General features: G+C 45.8%; 1 long non-coding RNA gene across 1 annotated transcript; it reads left to right on the top strand.

Moving 5' to 3' along the window:
* The first annotated feature begins 246 nt into the window (after window positions 1–246).
* LOC137477371 (uncharacterized) lies at window positions 247–14961 on the top strand. Its single transcript, XR_011000961.1, has 2 exons — window positions 247–279; window positions 14707–14961. It is a non-coding gene; the product is annotated as an uncharacterized lncRNA (long non-coding RNA).
* The last annotated feature ends 5432 nt before the right edge of the window (window positions 14962–20393 follow it).

The following is a 20393-nucleotide window of genomic DNA, read 5'->3' as shown; positions in this document are numbered from 1 at the left end:
ATCCACATGGAAAGATTTGTTAAGAAGAGAAGGCATTAAGGCTACTGACCACGCCTTCATAGTGTTTTACTATGGACAAAGTTGTGAGATTTTAAGACTGCTGCAAGTACTGCTTTTAGTGTTTGGAAAGACGTTAGGGAAAGACTATGGGAAGTGGAGAGGAATCAAGAGTAAGAAATTGAAGTTAATAGGGAACTCAGGAGGGCAGATTCTTGCAGCCTTCTGAAGTGACATGTTACTCTGTATGGGTGGATGCTTGAAGCCTTCTGATGTGCTGTGGTGTTACTCTGTACAGGTTGAAGCTCTCTGAAATTATATGGTGATATTCTGCGTATCGTGGCCATCTGGACTGTGACATTTGCTGTGGCACCCACCTGCTGCAAGGCAGTGACAGTCACCTGGGTGACTCGTGTCTTGCTGTGCCTGTGGTCAGGATGAGAGTCCGAGCTTCCAGTGGGCTTGAAGTGACATCGCGTTGGTCCTTCACAACCAAGCTTTGTGGACTCTGCTGCAGCCCGAGGTGAGCTTGCTGTGTGAGGAAGGAGTGCATTGCCCCAGTCTGCTGTCTCAGCAGTGGTGTCACATCGTGGACTCCAGGTGGCAGAGCAGAGCAAGTTCCCCTGGATCTGCCTGCCAAAGATAACGTGGAAGTAGTGTTGAAGGCAGACAAGTCACAGGAGATTGGGCTCCTCGCTCTTACATCTCCCTTCTTGTGGGAATTTGTGGACCTGAAAGCAGAGGGAGCTGGGAAGGACAGCAGATGTGGCTACTGGCCACAGGGCATGAAAGGGCTTTGAGAGGTCCCAGAGCTGTGGGCTGTGCTGAACTGTTCTGCTGCCCTACAGGTGGGCATAGCAAGCCCAAACCTAAACGAGTCAGCAAATACCCTGCTAATGAGCACAGGGCAGGAGGCAGAAGAAATTTGATGGGGTTTAGGATGCAGCAGGCCATTTTAGGATGTACCATTAGATGGTGGGTTTTTAGGAGCAGCATTGGAAACAGAGGATCTAGTGGAGTGAGTGAGCAGGAGTGTAGTGCAAATGAATATGAAAAAATAATAATACTAAGACATAGTTTCTGTGCTTTGTGATAGAAAAAAATAATTATCTTACTGCACAAACAAATGGAAGATCACGGATGATTAAAAATATAATTAAAGTAAGAGAATGACACTGGCACCACAGACATCTCTGCAGACTATTTGAACAGTGTGTTAAACAAAGTCAATCATTTCTTCATAATAATGGTATTTACAGTAACACAATGGGAATGCAAGGCATTTCACTGCAGGCAGCCCGGTGTTTAAAAATATACTTACAGCATCAATAGGCAGAAAGAATAGGTATGGTCTGTGCTGAAAAAATAGTTATGCTACAGTTTAGTTTTCGGATGCCAGGCTTTAGCATAATAAGCAGCAGCAAAGGAAATTAAAATGAGGGAGAACATTGAACAAGGGCTTTAAAAAGAGGATTTGCTATAGAGTGTTTAGAGCAGGATGATTTTGATTATATTACTGTACTAGATAAAATGAAGCTGGGGGGGATTCATAATTATTAGCATCTCTAATCCACAAAAAAGAATTTAAAGATAAGATGATAGAATATTATTAGCAACTTCAGGCAAAGCTTTTCTATTTGTGGCCATTATAAATTGCCTTCTTTGGATCTAAATTAAAAAAATCCAACAAGACATAGTTCTGGATGGTTTTGGTTTTTCTTTTTTTTTTTTGAAGGAAGCTTCAAATTTTGTCTGCAAATGTGTTAGTAGCCCTGGAAAACTTTAACAGGTACTAGAAAATAATAATGAGTGCTATTATGTACCATGCCACGCACTGTGTTATTATGAGGAGATTATCAGGTGCTCCATGTCCCTTCTCTCTTTTGCAGATAAACAGGAGACAGTGAAAGATTCAAAAACCTAGAAGGGCTAAACTAATCAAAGGAATGCTTAGAATTAATTTGTGAAAATCCTTGCCAATAAATTCTGCTTTATGTAAGAGATTGGTATGGTGCAGGAAAGATCATAAAGTGAAGTTTGTACTTATTGCCCTTGAGTTATACCAGCCCCATGTGTGTCTGCCTCTAATATATTTAAGAATTGCCTTTTCTGTTGGGTATTTTTCTGGAAGAACCTGTTCCTTTTCTGTTTTGCTTCTTGTTACTGCTTACTTACATTCTTGAGATGGTAACGTGCTCTGTGATGTGAGATCCCATACTCCAGTTACCTGGCTGAAAAAATAAACACCATCCAACAGATTAAATTTGTACATCTTTTCATCTGCTTTTCATTCGCAGGTACAGATCCAACTGATAGTGGGGCTAAGCTAGCAAAGCTTCATTGTTTGTCTGGAAAAACCTTGTCTCTGCTGTTCCAGTCTGCTGGGGCTCTCTGAGAGCTGAGACACTGCAGGGCAGAGGTCTGGAATCAGCAGCACCTTCTGCCTTGCATGCCAAGTTATCAGAAAAATACTGGGCAAGAACAAGACAAGGACAAGGATCTTAAGGAGGCTCCTTACTGCCTATAAATGTTTTGCTTGTGCCCTCAGAAGGCAAGCCTTCCTTGGGGAAAAGGAAAAACTCATCATAGAATCCAGCTGGTTTTGGTACCCTTGAAATCTTTTGCTTGGAGTTTTTTAAAGGCTAAAGTGATGGAAAAAAGTAGGAATGGTGGTCTACACAGAAGGTGGGGAAGACAGCATAAATGTGCTGTTTGGAGAGTGCTGCTCTCTGTAGAATAGCAGTGAAAGGAGATACAGGCAGGAGGAATCTTCAATTAAGATAGTATAAGGAAGCAAATATTTGAGGAACTGGTAAATCAACTAGATAAGGGTAGAATAAATGTAATTCAAAGACCAATTTCTTGTTGTAGGATGTTGCAAACATCGGAGTGCAGCACTGCATTTGATGATGGACTATACAGCACAAAGTTGGAAAAGAGGCTGTAGCTCTCACTAAAGCTCACTGAAAGATAAATAAATCACAAAGGTTATTGTATCATACTGTCAGTGAGGTTTTTAATAAGTAGGTACAGTTATTTTAGGCATGAAGAAAATATAAGAACTATCTGCCCCCAAGGGCTGTTATTCGCACAACAAATGTGCTGGTAGAGAAAGTCAAGGAAAGGCTTAAATATAATAGGATGGGAAACTATGTGCTGGGGAAAAGGGGACTCTGATCCTGTTAGATGTGCCCAGCACTAAGAAGCACATTCCTGTGGAAGACTTTCACAGAGGGGGTGAGGAGAAAATCCCCAAGTTTTACATATGGCAATGAAAATGGGAAACGTGGCATAACACCAGCATTGGCATCAATAAATTAATAAACATTTCAGACTTACTTGGCAGTAGAAATGTCCTTGGGACATTGCAGTTGATCAGCACTGGGATGGGAAGTGTGAGTCCCACTTGCATAGTAAGGGTCAGTTTAGAAAGCCTTTGCTCTTACTGGTGAGCATTTAATGCTAATCTGGGGTGAATCAATTCTCCAAAAGTTCAATTTCAGGCCAAGTCTGATGATTCAAAATGAGTTTTTCCCAAGTAATGACTCCCCAAATAAGGACTGGAGGATTAGGACTGTTAGAGACTCTCCCTGTCAGCAATATGAGTACCAATAGAGGGCTCGTAGGTTACTAAAGGAAGAACAATGTTTATTTCTGTTACAGAAAGCAAATATAAAGCAATGGAGCAATGTTTAAAGCAAATAATGATAAATGTGTCAGATCAAGCTCTCACACTTACTTCAAAGGGTAGAGCTAAATGGGAGGGTTAGTTACATGTGTACGTTGAATTGTAAAGCAGTCCCAGTGACTTAGGAACATACACTCAGTCTAAGCACACTGCAGAGGGCAGTCCATGGGTCTGATTTACAGGGTGCACAGTAGGTCCCAGTCTCACACCAAGCTTGCTCCCCACCTGCTAAGAAGATCCCTTAATTCTCTTGGTTATTTGTCCTGGTTCTCTGTATTATTTCACTTAGGTTTTCATTTGCCGTTTTTAAAACCTGGAGGTTTAAAATCTGGAGGGAGGAGATTTGTGGGGGCATTTTTAAAAAATATTTTTTACCCCCAAAGCTCTTGTGAGGGCAGCACTCAGCTCTGTAGCTCTATACTGAGGATGTCACCAGTGCCCACACAAGGACCAAACTTTGCTGTCACTGTCTGGTTCAGGGCTAGTCTGCAGAGCCTGGCAGCAGCTGGCTTCCAAACATGTGAGTTGAGCATTCTTACAGTTTGAGTGAAAAAACCTCCCCGTCTCTCCCTTCAAAAAAAAAACCCAGCGTGGTTACTGTAGTAACTGTGATCTCATCTGCCAGCAGACACAGGCTGCTGGACAGTCCCTGCTGCACTGGGCAAGTGTTGCACATGCAAACAGGGCTTGGACAACATTTTCTAAGTCATTCAGGCTACCCTGTTGCCCCAGGGCAGGACTGGCTTTGCCTTCACCAGGCAGGTTCTTGTCTAACTCTGTGTTTTAAATCTCCAGTGCTGAGGAAGGGAATGTTTTTTCTTGTCACAGCTGTTGCCTGTCTCATAGCCTGCAGTGTGAAAAGGATGGTATTTCCATATAGTTTTTATATTCACTGGTGTAATTGTAGTTCTTGTCTCTGGTTATTTGATAGATTGAACTAATGACCAGCCATTTGTGTAGTGATTCTTTTGCCTCCCTTATAATGTTGTGGGAGTTGGATTATGATTTGAGAAGAGCAGAGCTGAGCTGAAAGTCCTGTGACTTTCTATGGCTGGAGAGCACATGGGCAGACTCAGAATCAGCCTCTTCTTTATTCTACTGGACTGTGTTCCTGATTTATAAAATTGACTCCCATGCCTGAAGGTAGTTTCAAATTGCTCTTCTGTCTGACTCAGTTCCTTCTTTTTGGATTTTAAATATGCTGTTACCAGTAAATAGTAAATTTATTATAACACTGGGTTGTGAGAACTTCTAGGTCTTGAGGAAGAAAGAAATGGCCGTGTAAGTAATTGCTGGCCAGAAGGTGTAACATGTTTGTCAGACAAAAGTCAGAGGCCATAATGTCCGAAGGAGAAAAGTAGATGGTTGTTTTAATGGAGTTGATACTGGCAGCATGAGCAGCAGAACCATAATTTCAGTGTCCTGTGGGAAGTTTTTTTCTGTTTTATTTATCAGTTTGAGCTTCTGTGTCCTCCTTTCACACCCCCTCTGGACAGTGCCTCAGTCCATTGCTCCAAGGAGGCTGGATGCAGATGCCACCCTATCGCATCCTGCAGCGGTACAGAGACAAGGAGATTATTTAGCAGCCTCACAGTACATTTCTGTCTCATACTTAGCTCCTTTCAGGTGGTTACAAATGGTTTTACAGACTTTGAACTTGTAATCTATTAATAAAAAGTATACAGAGTTTACTTTTAAATTTCTTTAGCTCCTAAAGTGTTTTGGTTTTGCTGGTTTCCAGTCAGGTTTTTCCCAAGTAAGCTCTGGGTTTATTTGGCTCTGGTTTCATTTCTTGAAGCACAGCTTTAGAATTCAAAGTGAGCTTTGTCACTTGGTCATAAGGCTTGACTCTCCCCTGCCTCCTGCTCCTCTTCCTCTGCTCTAGGTTCTGGATAGAAATGAGATCAGCTTCAAGGATTGGTACAACTTCTTGTGTAGCCTCCATGCTCAGTTTAAGATCTTTAATGGTTGCATGGGTTCCACTAAGAACCCTTATCCCCAGAAACACTGCTTCTTTTCCCACCCTGCCTATTTCTCCACTCCTTATCAACATTTTGGTCAGAAGCTAAGCTAATTCCTTCTTGAAGGTACGGAATTTAACGAGGGTAACTGGGTTTCTTCATGGACCCTCTTCCATCAGCCAAACCAGAAGCAGGAGGTAAGGCCCAAGTCAGGCCCCACAGTCCAAAACCAGCAGCCTGGCTAAGGAAATCCAGAAGCAGTAAAGACACTTGAGTCCAAAGCCCTTCAGCCTCTCACGGTGTCTCTGCTCCCACAGACAGCCCAGCAGGGCAGCCCTGTTTTGGTACGGCCCAGCTGGGAAGGAAGGTGGCCAGGGAATCAGAAGCCTTGGCCAGCTGCAGCCTCTGCTCGTGCTGTGTGGGCCCTTTGTAAGGAGAGATCCCACCTGTGGCTCTGACTGCCTCGGTTATTTGGCTACACGACACAATTGACAAGCTTAATTTAATTTTTGACTGGTCAAGATTTGGCTGATTTGATCAGTACAATTCTCCAGAGACAAAAAAGAAAAAGCCATTATTCCCACTTCCTGCTAGATCTGACTTTGATAAAACAATAGATTAATTATCACTAAGGTAAAGGTATCAGCTGACCACAGTTTTTCAGCTGGAGCACTGTGTATTTAAATGATAATGGGGCTATGTGAGCACAAACACCTTTTTGTTAAAGGTGCCTCCTACTTAATGAAGTGTTAGATGAAAACTAAATTGTCGCCAGGTAGTTTTAGTCTGGAGTATTTGGATAATACACAGAGCAACAGCTTATTAAAATGGAGGAAGCAAACAAAAATAACAATGATGAAAGGGATCCTTGATTCAAAATGATATTGTGTGTTTCAGAGCATTGACATTTGTGTCAATATTGGATTAGCGGTAATCAAATTTCTCATTGTCTGCTGCAATGTAACCAACTCTTTGAGTGTAAAAGTCCATTAATCATGGAGGTGTGCTCTCTGTGCCTGTGTCGGTGGGAAGATAAATTAGGTGGCACTTTGCAGATCTGCTGAAAGAGAGGAGGACATGCATTGAGTATAGATGGAGTAGGATAAGCGAAACCTACTCCTAGATAATTTTCCTTGACATTTTCCCTGTGCCAAGCCAAATAATGGTCCAGATTGTGCTTTTACTAACTATTCTGCATACTTCTGTATCACAGTTTTCATTTTAGACCAAATGAAAGTGCATTTCTGTGCTTATGGCAAGAGGTTGTGGGGGATGAGTTTCTGTGACTGCAGACTATACAGGCATTTTCACCTTCTTAAAATGGGAGTAACTACATTTCATAGTTATCTTGGTCCTGACAGAAACTGCAATGCTTTCAGCAGGCTCTGGAGACCCAAGTCTGCAATAGCTCTGCCACAGACCTCCTGCATGAAATTGGCAAATCATTTTGCTCCACCTTGTTTCCCCTACTCTTACTGCAGGCAACAGCACCTCTGCATCCAGAAGGCACAGCCTTAATAACACCTCGTTAATGTTCATGAGATAGATCCAAAGAAAGAACCCGTGGGTGTGTTTTCTTCATTCCTGAAACTGTGAGGATGAACTGCACAAGGCAGATGCCAGCTGGATGGATGGGGGGGGTCTCAGAGGCTCTGCATGCTGTCCCGTCCTCATCGTGGCTCTGTGAACAACCCTTGCTGTGTGTGCAGCCATGTAAGAGGAGCCCTGTTACACCTCTGTTTGGCTGGGAAGGACACTCCTCTTCCCAAGGGAGCGGGTGGCCAGGGAACACAAGCCTTGGTGCATGCTGTGGCAGGTCCTTTGCAAAGGAGAGGTCCCACCTGCAGGTCAGGTGTGCAGTGCTGTGTGTGCAGTCAGCTCAGACCTGCAATTTCTGTGGCCAGGATTACATGCACGGGGAACTTGACTCCGTGGATCTTTCCCCCCATTATTCCCCTGTCATCCTCTAGAACATGCTCTCATCCCAGTGACTTGCGTCCACACAGTTAGCCCCATACTGCTGTGTGGGCTGTCTGAAGGGGCTGCATGTTTGAGGAGGTGATTTCAGGTTTTAGAGCATTTAAATGGGTGGGGGTTACCTCAGGGATTGGTTTCACTTCATAGTGATCGGACCCTCTGCATCTTCAGTTGACAAGTGGTGACAGGATTCCTCACTTTCCAACACGGAGCTCTTGGTAAAAGCAGTGCCGAGTGTTACTGCAGAGTACAGAGTGTTGGGGCTCTGCAGTTTAGAAATCTTTGGTTGTCCATAGCAACCTGCAGGCACTGAAATATTGGCTTGCACATATGTGGGGGTTTGAAAAGCTGCTGTTGCTGGAGGCTCCTAGGAAAAGCCTCTCAGCTCTGTCCCTGTGCGGACCTTTTCCCCATTGCCCCATCCCATCCCATGCAGGTTGTGGCTCCTGCCATCAGAGCAGTTTTTAGCAGGCTGCAGGTCCTCCCTTGGAGCATTGTGCATAGCCAGAGAGAAACTGGGATTGAGGCAATGTGTGCAGGACAGTCCTACCCAGAGGTAGCCCCCATCCAGCACAGACGTCAGGGCTCTGATGTCCACCCCTACACAGAAGACCAGAGTTCACTGGTGATTGATGCCTCGTAAAAGGCAGACTTGCTTGTAGTTAGGAAAGAAGCAAAGAAAGAGATCAGAGCCATTCTATCTCACACTCCCAGGCTATGATCTGGGCAAAATTCCCTGTGTCCCAGCTAACAAGCAGGAGGCAGGGCAGCATCCCAGACTGTAGCCAAGTCATTGGGCAAAAACAGTGGCTGTGTGACATGACTCAACATAGCAGTGTTCCTCCGCTGCTGCAAATGTCTCACATTAACATACTGGGTCACCCTGCACCTGTTTGTGACCTTGTCCCCCATGTGTTTTGGAGGACCCTTGTGTCAGCCAGCTAGTGCACACTCTATTCTGATGCAGGGTGTTGTGACAGCCCTGAAAGGGTTACTGCCACCTGTGCTTTGTCACTGCCTCACTCCTTAATACACCCCTCTGTGGGGAAACAGAGCCTGGACCAACCACTCAGCTTCAGTGAGCCACTTTTGCAATATTACACTATGAAGACATTTTGAGTAGCTTGTGTGCTTTTGGCAGCCCCCAGTCCCTACTGTAATTAGGCTTGGGTGTCCTCCAAAATGACAAAAACTTTAAAAGCCCCAAGCGTAAACCTGGGTGAATGTAGGTGGGGCTGTGATCTCCAGGAAACGTCATCCTGGGAGTCTTTCAGCTCCACTGGCCAGTTTACATAATCAAGACCTGACACAGCAAAAGAGAGACAGTCCGATGGCTTCAGTCTTTTAATCCCTATTTCTACCAGTAATCCTTTCTCTGCAAGTAGGCCCTACTTGTCCAAGTAGTTCTCTTGGCTTCAGCAGAGTGTCTTTGGCCTGCCTGTACTTAATGTAAACTAAGATTACTTTTGGCATCTGTGGAATCCTAAAAAACTAAAACAGCAAAGTACGATTGAGGGCAACAGGCTTTACAGACCCAGGAGGTCACACTGGAGTTTACATTTGCTGCTGGCAATTTCAAGGGTTTGCTAGAACAGCCATAGCAGATGAATCTCCTTTCTAACTGCAGAATAAACACTGCATGTGGGGTAAATATTAAAGGAAAGGAAAGGTCCTTTGTCAAACATAAAGGATGTCTGTTTACCTGTAGCAAATACTGCTTATTGGAGTTTTGCAAGTCAAGAGATAAAGCCTTAAATGGGGACAGCCAGTGCACAAAGATGAACGGTCTTCCAGCTTTTCGAGTTTTGGGTAATTGTGGCCATGGCTAATTTTCATACCATGATGGCTTAACAGTTATGTGCTTGTGATTGTGCAGCCCAACTCACATGGGAAATGCTTCTTGGAGCCTAATAAGCACTGAGGTGCACATCCTGCGTGCTGCCATGGCAACAGCAGGATGCAGGAGAGCTGGGAGGGCTGGCTGCCAGGAGCTGCTGTACTTTGGCAAGACAACTGCCCTTTGGATGTCCAAATTGGTTTAATTACCAGCTGTGGAAACTACCTGGTGTCTAGTGACTGATTCTTCAAAGAAGTGATACCCCTGTGAGCAGAATGAACCCTTTGGTTGCTGGGCCAGCATATTTGTGTATTGGGGGGACAGGCAGTCCTGGGGACACTGCCATGCAGTGCACAGGCTGGCAGTGTTTATGCAAAACTGTCAGGCCTGATAAGGAAGCCCAGGAAAGCTCCACTGATGGTTTTCTGGCATTCAATGTCAGATTGTGTTAGGAGGTTTTGTTTTTACCTTGCTTTCCTGGTCATTGCTGATGCCTGTCCCTTTTGCTGCTGACAGGGCACATGCAGGGCAGCCTTCCCTCCCTGCTGACCTTCTTTGGACAGGGCTGAGTGGGCTTTTGGCAGGAGAGAGGTAACAACAAATTCTGTCCATGGAGAACTGCGGTACTTTGACACTTCTTTGCCCCCAGGTGAGGTGTTTTCCTTGCTGAAAAAGATCATGGCTCTGCAATGCTGGGTCTGTGTTTGCCAGGTCAGCCAGGAAGAGAAGTCCCCTACCTGAGCAGCAGCAGTGTCCATGGAAACTGGTGGCTTGGATATCCTGTGTTCTCAGCTTTCCTCTGTGGCTGAGACTTCCAGCAGGCCAGCGACTTCTGTGCTGTATCGTAGCCAAGGAAACCACATGAGGCCCTGTTGCTGGTGAGGGAGGACAGTGGGATGGAAAATTAAATGGGGGAACATGGTCCATGTAGGAGAACAGGGACATGAAATAATTCAAATTCCTATTTGTAGTTCCTATGAAGTACTTTGGCAGCTTGGGTAAGTACCTGTTAATTCCAAGCTGAAACAAACTCAACTGTTTTAGGGAGTTTTTTTATTCCATTTGACAAACTGAAGGAAAATGATTAAATTACCATGGACATAAAACAGTTCTGTTTTGACATATCTCTGCTCAAGCTGTGGTAAAAGTTAGTATTTCCCACTCTTGGGTCTTGACATGAAAGCAAGCAAGTGTTTTGCATCAGCCACCACCGCTGATTTCAGTTGCAGGATGCACCCTTAGCAATGGGTTTCCTGCCAATGTTTTGAGTGTTGCTACTGGGCTCAGGGGAGTGATGGTTGATACAAAGCTGAGTCTTCTGATATGGCCCTTCACTCAGTCTGCGATTTGCAGCCCAGGTCCCTCCATGCCAGATTCAGTCCATGAAATTAGAGGGTGGCTATCAAAACGGTGCTCTGAGTGTTTCACACCTCTCTGCTGAGCTGTTGGGTAACCTGGTGAGCTCTCCCAGGAAGAGCCTGCATGGTCGTAATGCCAGCATGGAGTGACTTGTGTGACAAATGCTCCACGTGAATTCCCTGCACCCTCCACAGGTGCATCATTTGGCAGAAAACAGACAACACTCATGGCTAATTATGTGTTGCTCTGCTACCTGCTAATTAAGGAAAGCAGCAAAGCTGAGATCTCGGGGTAGTGACCACCTGACTCAGTGAGTGCAGAGATGAAGGGTAAAAAACTTGGGAGAGAAACCTGGAATGAGTAATACAATAGTGCTTGGTTGGGTTTTTTAACCTTCTTCAGGATTTACTGACATTCCTGTTCAGAAATACAGCAACATGTCTGGGATAAAGAAAGGTATGTAAAGACCACAATTCCTAGCTCATGGGAAGCGAGCACATTGCAGCAGAAAAAGCCACTTCTTATCTGGGTGGAAAAGAAACCCAGTTGTGTTGGCACAGAAGCGTTTTGGAAAATTAAACAGCAGGAAGGGAAATGACGCCACGGTTCCACAGGTGTGCAGGGAGGCCATCAGAAGGGAGCTCCCTTGCCCTGCAGACTTCAGAGAAGGCTGAGAGGAACTGCAGGGGTGGCTCCTACTGCTGGGAATTCAAGTAGGTTTCCTGGGGCTAAGCATCCATGGCAGAGGCAGAGCTGAGAAGGTCTGACAGACTAAACAATCTCCGACCAGCAATGAGATCTCAGTACTGCTCCATGGTCACTATGCATTGTAGACGTACAGATGCACACCTCTGGCTGTGACTTCACCTTGGTAGCTAGGCTGACATATGCCATGGGGAGGTTTCCTAATGCAACATATACATTGAAGTCTCATTATAGCTCCAACATAGGGCTGGATTTCATAACCAGAATGGTGCCATCAAGCTTCTGAAATTAACATCTGGCTAAAGCCTGGTTTATAGGAACTTTTTAAAAACTCTTGATATAACACAAGATAAAAATGAGCCTGAATATGGAAAACCTGTACAAAAATATTCATGATGTGTGTCACTATGTATCTTCTTTTACATGGCATATGATATGAATCAGGATATAACTTAGGGGGTTACTGAACTGTGTTTTCGAGGTGTTGACGTCTCTCAATTCTTTATCATAGCAGCTGAAGCTCTTTTGTAAGGGATGTATGGCTAAATGACAATACACAGATTATGTGCCTCCTGTGGAAGCATCTAGGAAAGATGCTAAATGGGTATAAGATACTATTCATATTATCAATAATGAAATATCTGCAATGAGAAAATAACTTTCTCATGTGCTAAGATTTCAGTATTGTCTGGCTTGCCTGGAGAACATAATGAAACTATGGCACCAATAGATAATACAACTGCAAGCTGAATTAACTGCAGGTTTTGATCCTCTGGCTAGATAAGACTTTGTGTTTTTTGTTAAGCTAAGTTGCAATAATTAATTATTCTTTTGTAGAAAATATATTCTATATTCTAATACCACTCTGCAGCAAAGATGAGACTCTTAGAAAATCTTTAAATGTAACCTCATCAAGAAGTATTCTGGGCAGCACCAACATCTTAATGGTTAAAAACACACAAAAAATAGTCCATACAAGAACTAAATCTTTAGCTCTCCTTTGTACATATCTAATAGTAACAGGAAGGGAATGGAGTGACTTGCTACATGAAGACATTACCATATATTTTACTATTACTAAAGCCTTTTATTGGTCAAGGAGACCCGGCAGAACAGAAACAATAATTATTTCCTGTAGTACTAGTTTTACAACAGTGGAAATGCACCCAGTTGGCAAACTCCTTTAAATGAAAGCAGTGAAGGCATCTGATGGCTTGGGATTAACCATTTCCCCAGCAGTGCCAGTGAGGAATCACACTCCTTTTTCCTAAAGTGAACCTGCAGTCACTCAGACAATGGATACAGATTGATTTGCATGGGTAAAATCCCCTTTGAGTACCTGGTGCCTGCTCCACTGGCACTGTTTTCTTGTAGGAACTCCTGGAGACCTAAATGAGGCCTCTGAAGGTTAACCTGTGGCCAGGCGTAGGATGCCAGGAGGGAATGTTCACCCAGCTGGTCTGAGGCTGATGAAGTGCAAAGGTAACCCGAGAGCTTGTTGCACAGCTTTTGTGCCTGGGGTTGCTGTGGGATCATACAGAGCCGTCCCTGTGTCTGCCATGCTCTTGATGGCTCTGTCCTTGTGTATGCCATGCTCCCGTTGGCTCTGTCCCTGGTGTGCCCTATCCACGCCGGCTCTGTCCCTGGTGTGCCCACATCACCCCGCGGTGCTGCCCCTCCTGAGCACGTGCCTTTCAGCTGTGTTTGAATTCAATGTGCAATGCCTGTTGCCCAGTAACTCACTGGCTGCACAGTCCTATTCTGCACTGCCCTGGATTATTCAGGAATATCTGGGAACCCATGTTCCTGAACTGTCTGTTATCAGCAAGCCCAAGAGCTGGGAAGCCCTAGGAAGCTGTCACTGTACTCTGTTTATTTTTCCATTCCCTCCCACACCTCACACAACATGGGGCAACAACACAGGATGCAGTCAAATGGTGACCTACAAACGTCACTGTAAGGCTTTTTAACTCCTCTTTTAAAAGATCCCAAACTACAACTTGGTTTCAAACAGTACCTTCCCAGGGGTGCTCATTCCAAAGGGCCACTTGAAGTACCCATTTTACTTTGCATATATTCATGGCTTTCAGATGGAACAATTTCCTTTGTTATCCCACCTGGACAGGAATGTTTTTGTTATATATGGTCTGAAAATGGAAGTGAAAATACAAAAGCTGTGGTACAAAACCTCTTCTTGTTGCCAGTGGCACTTGAAATGTGCTGCATCATCAGGTTTGATGTTGTGAAATAATGTTTTTTTACTTTTTGGCCCAGGTGGATGATTCTTAGGGCTTTTCCTAATGTCTTTAATAGCAGTGATGATATGCAGCTTATAGAATTCTGCAGCAATTGTTTCTCATTAGTCACTGACAAAGCTTTGCACAGCAGAATCTATCTACAGGTGCCACAGGGAGAAGACAAGAAAGAAAAATGTGTCATACTCTGAGGTAAACAGCTTTACTCCCTATTAGTCTGCCAGAGGCTGAATTAGTAATTGATGAAGCACTTTGCCACGATGAGATTTGTTTAGTCCACTTAGGATTTGTTTTTCTCTGTTAACACAGAGCTAAACAAGCGAGGCTGTGTCTACATGCTCTTCTGCAGATAGGAGCTTGCTCCGTGCCTGGTGCCTGTCAGCTGTGAGCCACATCCCCGGCAGCACGGCTGCCTTGTTTGCACAGCACCGAGGGGAGGGCTAATATTCCCACAGTTACTCATCCCAGCACCGCACCCCCTTCCTCCACCAGGTGTGGGAGCTGCCTCTGCCTTGCGAGGCAGGGCAGGCACGCTGTCTGCCGCACAGGAATGCAGCTGTCACACACAGCGCTGCTGGCAGGCCAGGGGGGAGGGCTGGCGACAGCCTTGGGCAGGGTGGGGGTCGTGGCACCTTCAGCCAGCTCTGTGAACAAAGTGGTTCCTCTGCCTAGGGAACACGTCTGTGGGAAGGTTCGGGCTTTTTCCATCTTTAACACATCCTATTGCTTATTAAGATTTGAGAATGGTAGAAGTCCATATTGTTAAGATCACCACCAAAATTTTGGAAAAGAAAGAAGCTGACACTGCTATTCCAAGAATATAGAAAAGAAACACAAATCCCTATCTCAAAAAGTAAATCCAAACCAAATTAAATTTTCAAAGCCTCCTTCTGGACCTAAATCCCCTATTTTTCTTTTGAAGGTCAGCATTAGATGACGCAAGAACAAGGCTGAACTTCCAGCCCATTAGGCTCTGCGGAGCCAGGCGGCAGACGGGTGATGTGGTGTGTCTGCATACCTCCCCCAGGCACTGGAGAATAGGTAAGATGTAAAACCCCTCCTGCAGTGGAAGGAGTCACAAGATCCTTCTCATCTTCAAGGGAACGCACTGCTGCCAAAGGTGCCATGGCACAAGCTCATGGACTGCAGGAATCACTCATAGAAGAGACCGGGCCAGCAAAAGAAGAAGGCATTTGCAAAGCCTTCTGAATGTTGCCTCCCCTGGCTAAAACTGATAGGCAAGGGCTCACCTTGAAGGCACCTGAAAGGCTTCTGAGCTACTTCAGACAATTCCCCAGTGCCATCTGTCCTGTGGGAAACAAGGAACTCGGCTCAGTCAGGAAGGCAGAGGTTTGTCAGAGCCCGGTGTCCCATTGGAACTGCCCTCATCCTCCAAGTTGAAGTGTTTGTCTCTTCTATCAGCCTTGGCAGTGGGGCAGTTTAAGGGATCACTCCACAGTTTTGTTGGCATAAAGCTGGTATCTATTTTCCCTATGTAAGCAGGAGATACTGAATTGGTTTAGGTGACTGTGACTGGAGTCCCTGTGAACAGAGTGTGGGTTATTCTGGCACAGCTACAGTGGGAAAGTACTAATCCCCCCATCTGCACTTGTTAAACCTTTTAATTAAAGATTACTTTGATGAAGGTGCAAGGCTGAGAGGTCAGGGTTTTGCTACAGCACTCACCAGAGACCAAGAAACAGCAGTTGTGAGTGGTAGTGGGCTTTGAGACTTGTCCATTGGAGCTGTAGTGGAAAAGATGAAGAGGCACCAGCTCCTTTACTCTCCATCTGTATGGGGCAAAGTTAGACCCAAATTCCTCTGGTTCAAGCTGATTCACAGCTGAGCAGGAAAGGTGACCTAGAACTGCCCCACATCAGTGATTTCATGTAAGTCATCTGACTGATGTGTAAGGGATTCATCAAAAGAGGGAAATGAAAAACTTGCGGAAACACCTTGGAGGACTGGGGTTCTCAGATGAAAACATATGCTAGAATGTGTGGAACCCAGGAAGAAAAGGCTACACGAGTGCAGCCACATGAACACATGGCTCCTCTGGAAAGAATAAGAATGCTGCAAATTCTGATTGTTTGCTTGCCCTGTGGTATTTACAGTGCCCCGGTACTCATTTCGTTTTCCTAGCTAACAGCTAGGGAGGTAGATGGAGCTGCATGGAATCCTAGCATCAGACACTTGACAGGCACCTTCCTGCTTCAGGCATCTGGCAGGAGGGCAGCAGGCAACTTGGACGTGTTCCTGTGTCAGGAACAGGACCCCAACAGAGTGGGGATTCCATAATGTACCTGCCCCACTGACTTCTGGAAGAAGTTCCTCTCAAACCTGTGTTTTATTCCCAGGCATCGCTCCTATTTCCCTGTGGATATACTGACCCTGATGGCAGAATATGGTGTGTTTGAGATGCTGAAGACACCAAACTACTGTTTGCTGGGGTCTCCAGACTGCCAGACTGGCTGCCAGCTTGTTAAACACACACTAATGTGCCATTAGGGAGCTGAAGTGTCATCAATGTTATAAACCTGAACCTGTAGCTTAATTTAGGGGCTTGTCAGACATATGGTAATGGGCTAGTCAGGCTTGGTGAAAGGTGGCGTTTGCAGGCATCTGTACATTTTTTATCTCTGTATACAATAAAATATTACACATTAGCTTTTGCTCTTGCTGGCAGATTTCTTGTGGGAAGATCTACTTTGGGACTCCAGTAGCACTGAATACTGAGCAAGTGACAGAAACAGGGAGTTTGGAGCAATGTCTCTGCTGGCGTAACTCCCTTGCAGCCAGAGTGTGAAATCCCAGCCCTGTTGAGATGCACGGGACTTGTGCCAGGCTTCAACTGCTGAGAACTCTTTTAGCAACTCAACCCTGATTTTGCTTTGGACTGAAACCTCCCTGTGGATCTCAGCCTAGAAAACACTTGCATCTTTCACACAGAAGAAAAATGTCCTGCAGCAAGCAAATGAGCTTGGAAATTATTTAAACTTCATCAGTGGAACCCTTGCTGTAGACATTCACCGTGGGCTAAATTTGGTTTGTGTGGTAAGACACAAAGTGGCTCAGAGACATTCATCTCCCTCAGTGATGGAAGGGCTCATGCTTGGCTGCAGTCACAGTTTATTGGACGTGCTCCCTGTTACTCCTGTGAAAGGCAGGAGCAAAGTTCTGGTGCAGTCAGTGTAACTCATTCATGCAGTCAGTGCTCATCAACATTTTTTAAAGACCAGGAAGCCTAGTTATTGACAATGTACTTTTCTCTTTACTGTGTATATTGCTGTCCTGGCATCCCAGCTCCTTTTCCAGGCCTATCCATTGTCCCAGGGTATTTGCTGGAAGATCTTGAGGATGCAGACACACCTGCATCAAGGTCCCTGTACTCCTGTTTGTGAGACTACAGCCCCAGAAAGGTCAGATAGTGGTGTTTCCATTACCCACAGCTGTGACTTGATAACCTTATGGTTCTGAGGTCAAAAATTAAGCAGGAAAAGAGGGGGTGGAAAACCAATGTAAATTAATAATAATTCAGGTTTCTTTATACATTTTAAGGAAGCAGGATGGGGAAAACTGTTTTGCTTTGCAGGTCACCTTCACAGCAAACAGGAACCATTCAGTCACTGCTGGATAATACCAAGGGCACTCTTAGAGGCTGGCAATTGGAATGATTAAAAAAATATGAGCAAGACTTTTAAGTGTCTCTTTGAGAAACAAACAGAGCAAAATTGTTCATCAGTGGTGGAACAGACGCTGTAAACAATATATTTAATGAATCTGGAAGGATCTTGTAAGGGAGCAGATGACCAGCTCTGTCTTTCCAGCACAGTCCCAGTCCTTTACTGGAGTTTGTGACCTTGCCTTCCTATCCCACACATCAGGCTTTCTGCAGCTGTGTCTCTTTTTGCATTTTAGAAAACAGGAAATATTTCACAGAATCAGAGAATCAATTGAAATTAGATGGTGATCTAGCACAGGCTGCCAAGGATGGTGTCCAGCTGGGTTATGAGTATCTTCATGGAGTGAGATTCCACCACCTTTCTGCACAACTGACTTGTTTTTGGGCATTCTCACAGGAAAAAAAAAAAAAAAAAGTTTTTTGTGTTTAGGTGGAATCTGGTGTTCTGGTGTTTCAGTTTGTGTCTCTTACCCTCTCAGTGAGCACTACTGAGAACAGTCTGCCTCAATCTTGTTCTCTGTGCTGGGGATGGACCTTGGCAGCACCTGCAGTTGATCTTGGAAAGCCAGGCAGCTTTTCTGGATGCTATGATCTCCAGGACCGTGTCACAAGCAGATCCCTGAAGAGGCCAAATTCTGCTCTTCAAAATCAGAGTTTTCTTGCCTTTTGTGCCACTGTCCCCTCTCAGGATCCTGAACTCCACCATCTCACAGGCACTGGACCAAATGCTGACCCGCCTTCTTCACGTTTGCAAGCAGTTCTTCCTTGATTCTGAGGTCCAGCAGAGCACCCTTGCTTATTAGTTCCTCTATCAGCCACGCCAGGGAGGTGTCAGTGTGTTCCTCAACTTGCCTAGATTGCTTGGGCCCTTCCCGCTGTGTTGTCATTTCTAGTTCAAACCTCTTCCTACCAGCTTCAAAGGAAACCTTGGTGTCAAATAAATCCACCTCCTCCGCGCTGGCTGCTGGTCCCTGTGCTCCCTGCTGCAGGCCTGGGGCAGCATTTCCAGGTGTGCTGGCTGTGAGGTGGCTTGGAGCCCACATCTGGTGTCCTCTGCAGCTCTCCAGCTGCTCTGGGGCACCAGCACTTGCCTTCCTGGATGGATGTTCACCCAAAACCATCTCACCAGCGACACACCACATAAGTGTTTTTGGTGAAGTGTTTTAGTGTTTTCTGCTTTTCAGCTAACCACATTTGTGACTTCCTTTCTGCTCAAGGCTTGCCATAACGTGAATAAACTTTCTTAATTGGTTGTTTTAAGGGTTTTTTTCCTTGAAAAATTGAAGGGTTCTCCTCAAATCTATTGTGCTTAGGGCTGAAAACACAGGATACAAAATTATTCTTTCCAAGGGCCCTAAATAGATGTGGCAGACAAAAAGAAGAAATGAAGGCAGAAAAACCACCTATGTATGAAAAAGTGTTGCCAGTTCTAAATAAAGGTAGAAGTAATTTTGTCCAACCTTTGCTAAAGACACTGTCATTCCTACAGTTTGGTTTGAAATCTTTCCCAAGTGACTAAATTAAAGCCATTCATGTAGTGAAATACAGTTGGTGACTCTGAAAGTTTTAGTGCTACCATATTATAGATCCCACCAGGAGACAGGCCCCTGAGGGAGTCTGTCATTTCCCTCATCTGCACTCACTGAAGGATTCAGTACAGATGTGGACTAAGCTCTTGGGGGGCTTTAAGCAAACTCTCCTTTCAGATTCCTGCAGTGTATTTCATTCTGAGCCCCGAGTGGCACCCAGCAAGGCTGCTCTGCTGCCTACACACAAATATTGCTCAAAATTCCTTGGGCCAGAGCTCCCGTGCGGCAGAATGCGTGGCCAGGCATTTCACAGCTGCTGTCATCTCTGGACTTCTGCTCGCACAAATAGAAAGGTGAAGCCCAGCTAGCTCGGTTTGGCTCTGACAAGGAGCAGCAGTGCACATACACTGCTCAAATAGCCTTCCCAAGGGGAGAGCTCAATTACAGGACCGCCTGCACGTGTTTGGGCTGTTCTGTGGCACGGGGCTATTTCCTTGGGACCCAGCAGCCAAGGATGTCACAGTGCTTGTGGGGACTTGTCTTCCACCTCGATGGCTTCCTGCCTGGAGAAGCTGCCCTTCCCTCGTATTTTACCCCCTGCCTACAGCCAAGCTCAAGGGAGTAACGCATCTCCTCAAGAAGCTGCTGGCAGAAATCAGATGCTTGGAGAACATTTTTCGTGTTCATCACGATTTAGGCTCACATTTTAAGCACAGAAAAGCTTAAAGCAGGCTACTGCACAACCCCTGGCTTTCCCTACGTGCCACGAGCATTCGGTCCCAGGGGCAGAATGATGTTGTGTAGCCGTGCCCAACCCTGACGTGCCCCAGACCTGACAACAGCCTTTTCTGCTTGCTGGAAACCAACATCAAATCTCTTCCGGAAAACAAAAAACTAACTCACAGATCTTTATTTATTTATTCCCAATGAAGGAGGGCGGAACTGCCGTGAAATCGCCCTCCGGGAAACCTGTGACAACGCTCCTCTCAGTGCTACAGCCGGGGCTTAAAATGGCGCGGCGCGGCAGCGAACCGCTCCCTTACTCCGTTGCGCCGCACCAGCTGCTCTCGGGGCGCCGCGGGGCTGTTGCCCAAAGGGAAGTCGGTCGGTAGGCGAGGGGAAGCCGAGGGGAAGGCGAGGGGCTGAGGGGAGGCAGGCCGAGCTGACGGAGCACACCCGCCTCAGCAGCCCCGACTCGGCAGCGGCAGCGCCCCGAGAAGCAGAAGATGGCGGCAGCCGCGCTGACCAATGAGCGCGCGGCGCCGGCTTGCGCCCGCCCGTTAGCCAGTGCCGGCGCTCCGCGTGCCCCGGACGATTCCATTGGCCGCAACCGCCCCCCCCCGGCGCTCGGGTTGGTGGCGCCCGGCCGGTATAAAGCGGAGCGCGGCGCACGTGCGCTCCTC

Source organism: Anomalospiza imberbis, chromosome 7 (genome assembly GCF_031753505.1).
Source record: "Anomalospiza imberbis isolate Cuckoo-Finch-1a 21T00152 chromosome 7, ASM3175350v1, whole genome shotgun sequence".
NCBI classification, from domain to species: Eukaryota; Metazoa; Chordata; class Aves; order Passeriformes; family Viduidae; genus Anomalospiza; species Anomalospiza imberbis.
Note: the sequence above shows the minus strand (reverse complement) of the source record. Positions and strands in the feature narration are given on the sequence as shown.